We start from the raw sequence: 6002 nt of genomic DNA on the forward strand, positions 1-6002 counted from the left end.
AGAAATATACAAGTTTTCCAGATGTGCTTTAAGCAAGGCAATGCTCATTCATTTCACTTTTTAGTGATAAACTTCGTTGTTGTCTGAAGTGTTGTTACTGATTAATTTGGGCTCTGATCCAGCAAAGCACTCAAGAACACATTTCAACTTTGAGCCTGTAGGCAGGCTCCCTGACATGCCAAGCACTCGATTAAAAATCACCCCCACAAATCATATCCAAAACAACTGAGAGATCAGGCAACAAGAACTCCCTATTTTCAAATTGGAGGGCTCTTTCTACTTGATTTCTGAGCCTGCTTCACATCTACAAGTTCTACAGTCACAAGCCCTAGAAAAACTTGCTGTCTTTTAAAAAGAAAGCTGAGATTCTCATGCAATTACTTGAATCAAGCTGCTGAGGCTTTAAGAAATAAACTAACCTAATACTGCAAGACTTGCAATAAAAATCACAAGAGTTGGCAAGACTGAATTTAAGCATGTGCTTCAATGCTTTGCTGGATCCATGCCTTAGGTAGTATACTGGCCTTAGCAGCAGGATGTTACACACATGAATTGTTATTGATTCTGAGGAGAGCCCAGAGGGACGCAGGCTCTAATTAAAAAATTAAACAGCTGGTTTGAGTTTGTCACATTTCCTTTCTCCTCAAAAAAGGAAAAATGTCATGCCATTTGCAATGTTTTATCAGAGCATTTCAAACAATGAAGAAGCAAAAATACAACCAATGGGCTTCCTAAATACTGGAGCCCTTCAAGTAGTTCTTGAGCATATACAGAGAGTAAGAAAAAAAATGTAATGGTCTCCAAGGAAGTGTTCAATGTGATCAGGAAATTCCAACCACAGCACTGCAAGAGAGACCTGACTATTCAAGGAATAGCAGCTTTGTGAAGGACATTTACCCTTGAAAGGATCCCAGATTCTCTTTAAAACCCATGTAACAGCAGCTATGAAAACTAGCAAAAGGTCCCAGGATCCTGTGCACACTCCACACAGGATGGATACACTATGTACTTGTACGAGTGCTATTTGGGGAGTACAGCCAGATACTTAACAAAGGAGGATCCAATTAACTTGTAACAACAGAGTTTTACTTAAGTGTCAACATTTAGAAGTTTATAGGGCCGTGCGAGGCTGTGGGTGGTGATTCGAATCACAGAAGATTTGGCCCGATTCATTGGCGAAATCTACAAATCCGAATCAAATCAAGGGACCAATTTAAAGGTCCAAATTGATTTAAAGTGCTCTTCAGAAAAAGATTCCGAGAGCTTTGATGATTTGGGCAGACCCTGGTGGCTGCAGCCGGGAGCCGCAGCTGACTCTGAGCTGGAAAGTACTAGGGGCTGGGGGAGGAGACCATAGGGGGACCCCTGCCAGCCCCCCATGACCCTCTCTGCTCCCCCAGCCTCCCTATGGCTGCCCCCCCAAGCTCAGTACTTTAAAGCTCACCGGGTGCTCCGGGGCAGGGCAGGGGGGGCAATCCCTGCTGCCCCACGCTGCATGGGGGGGGCTCTGCCACAAGTCCTCCGAGCCCCCCATGGGTGCCCTACTTGGGCCAGCTCTGGCCCTTTAAGAAAAAAAAACAAACGGAGAAAAGCCCCAGGACTCACCACCCCTGCAACAGCCTCGGGGCTTCGGGGGCTCATGCAGAGCCCCCCATGTGGTGCAGGGCAGCAGGGGGCAATGGGGACTGCCCCCGGCTGGCAGGAGCAGTGAGCCCAGGGGTTTTTTCAGGGGTTTTTTTCTTAAAGGGCCAGAGCTGGCCCGGGCAGGACACCTGTAGGGGGGCTGGAGAAGTGAGGGGGGGTCGGGGGGCTTGTGCAGAGCCCCCCATGCAGTATGGGGCAGTGCCCCCCCCCTTTTTTTCCTTCTTCTGGAAAAAAAATCCAATGGAGACAAAGCACATTGCAGCAAGATAGTTAACATGTATTAGTTATGTCACCATTACTGAAAAAACTGTTTTACAATAAAGACCCAGAGCAAGCAGACAGCAACTCATTGTACTATGCACACTGATGACCTACCATCACAGGCCTCCAAGACAATGCCAGATACCACAAAGTTGCACCTCACAACCAACACTGCAGTTTAACTTCAGTTTCCAGAAGATCTGTTTCCAATAAAGTAGCATATGGAAGGAAAGTTTATCCGGCTGTCTCGGACTTATGCATGAGTACAAACCAATGATTTGCCACAAAAATAATTACTCTTGATCCTCGCATGCAAAAGAATAAGAAATCTATTAAATGTGGAAAAGAGCAGTACTGTTTAACTAAGTTAATTGCATAAAGGAAGTTAATGTCATGGAATGAAGTGTGCCTTACTACAGAATCACTCTTGTTTATATAAAAAAAAAAAAAAGCTCAAGGAAATTAAATGAAATACAATACTACAATTAAACACCACATTTTAGGCAAGAGTCAAGTCACAAAGCTCAGGAAACTCCAAGTTGCAGTTCTGAATTTAAAAAGGTGACTTCTAAATATTATTTAAGTGGTAGGTAAAGGTATAAAAGCTTAACACCCAAAGAACATAACATATTAAGTTGAAACAAAGGGACAAAGTTAGTCTGAAACCCTAGAACCCTGCATATCCGAACTATGAAGTCTTAGCCATGCCTTCTCACTATTTCTTGCTTAAGCTCTGTACTCTACAGTGTTGTATTAATAGGTTTTTGTATTAGCTACATTTCATCTCCAATAATATGGGTTTTCTGCTCCCTTTCCTATGTGTTGGAGCAGGCGAATGCATTTGAATACAGGCATTTCTATACAGGCTTGATATTTATTAAGCCTTATGGAAAGAAGCAGCTTTGCCATAACCACATGACTTGAAGCAACTAAACTCGCTCTCTTACACACTCCTCTCCTGCTCTCCTCTATCACTTTTTCTTCCACCACTCACTCATGCAGCCTCCAGAGGCCTTGAGAGGGCTAAAGAAAACATGCAGATTTGTTGCTTTAAAACAAAAAGGAAAACTGAGCAGCTAATGTGTTTTGTCATGTTGTATGAATTACCATACATGGCAGCTTTCTGCCATGGGACATCTAGGCTCAAAACCAGGCTTATTGTTTAAATTGCTACAGCATGAGTTCATGGCTGAGGCCTCAGATGCTATGATCCAGAACAGCAGGAAGACATGCAAGTGGAAAATGCAGTGCTGCATATTTGCATCCCAGACTGCAACATGAACTCCCCACATGGGCTGTTCCTGACAGAACAACCTGCACCAGGGAGACTTCAGTCTTCAGTGCAACAGAACTGGGTATGAAAATACTTTGTTTGCCAAAAATGGATTTCAGATTAACAGAAACTACTAGCAAATTTGGATCAAATTCAGCAGTGGTTTGTCTAAAAAGCAGGCGCTCATGGACCAAAACAAAAGTGTTTTAACACTTATCAGATGTTTTCCTCTTGAATATGGGCCACTTCATCTGAACTCAAAAACTGACCTAAATTTTAAAAAAGAATAAAGGTTTTTAAAAGGGTAAATAAGCCCTCAAAATTAGAAACATTCTATTTTGACCCCCAACAAGACCTTATGGGGGGTTTTTTCCTTAATTTAAATTAGTGCAAAACATGTCTGCTTCAGTTTGTTCAGCTTCATGTGTGTCACTCCTCCCCAGCTTCTCAATACAGCCACTAATTAAAAAATCCATCATTTGGCCAGCTCTGGTCAATAAAACTAACTGTGTGCACCGCTATGAAGTTTGCACCTCACAAAATGATCATCTCTTGCCTTGGACGAAGAAAGCCGGAATTAGGGTTGGAAAATCCCATACCCATGCCCTCAAGTTATCCCCTGGCAGATTTCTGCTGTTTGCCCAATGCCTACATGGACGTACAATCTTTAACATATTTTTTACCCTGGATTTTCAAACATTGCTCAACATAATACAACCGCTACACTTTAAAGGCTGTAGAACATGGCAGTGTTGCAATTGCTTTTGGAGTGCTTTCAGGTTGGGAAACCTTCCTGCTTCCAGTATCGGTATCCCAGCACGCTGGTGTTGGCCTGTGGCAATAACTACAGAGCGCAGCGACGGTTAAGCCCCAAAAGACCTGACTGGAATTAAGCTTTGCTGCCTCATTCCAACAAGCCAGGTCATCGCAGAACAGGTCTGGCTATAAGTAACTGAATATGATTCAAGCTGCCAAACTGGGTGAGGTTGCTTTCATACAGGGGACAATGTAAACCTAGAAAAGTGATTCAGTGAGGGAGATCATACATAGTTACACTCTCCGGACTAGCTCAGAAACCAGCCTTCCCTTTCCCAATTATACAATATGACAGAATCCTGACTATACAATGCAAATGCCACGGCATTATCATACAGCTACTGCACTTAAGGATGGAAATAATTTTGCCAGGAAGACAACTCTTGCCCTTAAGAAGTTTGATCAAATATCCACATTACTGAAGAAACCCCCAAACAATATTACCTCCAAAGAAAGCTTAGACAGGCCTGCCAGACATTAAAGTCACACATGGTCCCAATTAGAGTCAGAAACTTATGAACAGCCTGTATTGAGTAGTAGAAACGTTACTTTCTTTTTTTTCAACTTGATCTCACTAAAATACCAAATCACATTAGAAAATGAGTATTGGCTTTTAAGCTAGCTCCACTAATATTTAATGTCTGTCCATTTTTTAAGCTTTGATAAAGGAACAGTGCAATGATTTGTTCTACTTTTTTAAGGGTCTTTTGCTTTCTCTTATGAAGTATTTCAGCGACTACTATATTTGCTAGCTTGAAGGTCTGGTTCGACAAACACTAGTGCATGTGAATTCTTTCAGTGGGTGTAGTTATTCATGTGTTTTGCAGGATTAAGCTCATACATATACTAAATACAGGCTGTTCATAAGTTCCTATCTTTTATTGGGACCATGAGGGACTTTCATGCCTGGCAGCCTCCTTGAAACTTTCTTTTGAGATGATATTGTTTGGGGTGCAAACTCATATACAGACACATAGCTACTGAGATATAGATCTGTACGTGAGCTTAATCCTGCAAAACACAAGTAACTATTCCTGCAGAAAAAGAGTGTGTGTGTGTGTGTGTGTGTGTGTGTGTGTGTGTACCTTCTCTCTTCATTTTACATGCCTTAAGGGTGTGTGGGGGGTGTACTTGCATGCGTGTGTGTGTACCTTCTCTCTTTCACAATGTTATGCATCTTAAGCGGGGGGAGGGTGTATGTGCGCACAGTCTCTCTCACGCAATTTTATGTGCCTTAAAGGGTGTGCATGTGGGTACAGGTGTGCGTGTGTGCCCGCATCTCAATCCATCAGTTGTATGTGCCTTAAAGCGTAGTATTTTTGAGCGACTTTGTTTTTTAAGACGCCACCATATAAAAAAAAGAAACGCTTCCTTTGAATCAAAAAGTCTAAGTCAAAGACTGTTCTGATAAACAGCTTCCTTGCGGGGTACAAAGCTGGCCACAGCGCGCACACATGTGCATCATGAAAAGAAGCAGTGTCTGGTGCTGAAGACAGAGGAGGACAAGGCAGACAAGTTGCTATACGAACCGCCCCCCATTTTCCAAGCAAGTGCTGACTGACCCGGGAGAACTACCCAGCCCCTTTAGCAAAGACCTACTGCTTGACGGGCTTCCCTGGGGCAAGCAGGTCTAACTGCATGTCAGCCGGTCTAATACAAGAGACCAGCTTCACCCCACGAACAGGGCTTCCTGCCCGCCACGCACCCGCCAGACTTCACGGGCACACCAGGCGCCAGGCCCGTGGTCCCACCCCGCTCCCCAGCTACTTGGTATCGGCTCTGACTGCTGAGGGCGCCGGGAAGAGGGGCAAGGAAGGCGCACAACTGAAACAGTTTCCAAGCGGCGGCAGGAGGAAGCCCCCGCGCCTGGCTTGCTACAAGTTGCAAGCTGAAGGGGAGGCGGGGAGGGAGCGGGGCAGGAGCTGAAGAGAGATGGGGGGAAAGGGGCGCTGAGGAAGCCGGAGACGGGAAGAGGCACTCACACAGCTGAGGAGGGAGCACACCCCCA

The 6002-nt window shown here is 44.3% G+C and overlaps 1 protein-coding gene across 1 annotated transcript in view; it reads right to left on the reverse strand.

Annotated features, from left to right (window-relative positions):
* The window catches only part of SERINC2 (serine incorporator 2), a 26923-nt gene extending 20927 nt beyond the window's left edge, over positions 1-5996 (reverse strand). The window contains exon 1 of the mRNA XM_006030833.3: positions 5977-5996. The gene's annotated coding sequence lies outside the window, so the exon portion shown is untranslated. The remainder of the gene's footprint in view (positions 1-5976) is intronic.
* Positions 5997-6002: the final 6 nt, after the last annotated feature.

Source organism: Alligator sinensis, unplaced genomic scaffold (assembly GCF_000455745.1).
Source record: "Alligator sinensis unplaced genomic scaffold, ASM45574v1 scaffold3_1, whole genome shotgun sequence".
NCBI classification, from domain to species: domain Eukaryota; kingdom Metazoa; phylum Chordata; order Crocodylia; family Alligatoridae; genus Alligator; species Alligator sinensis.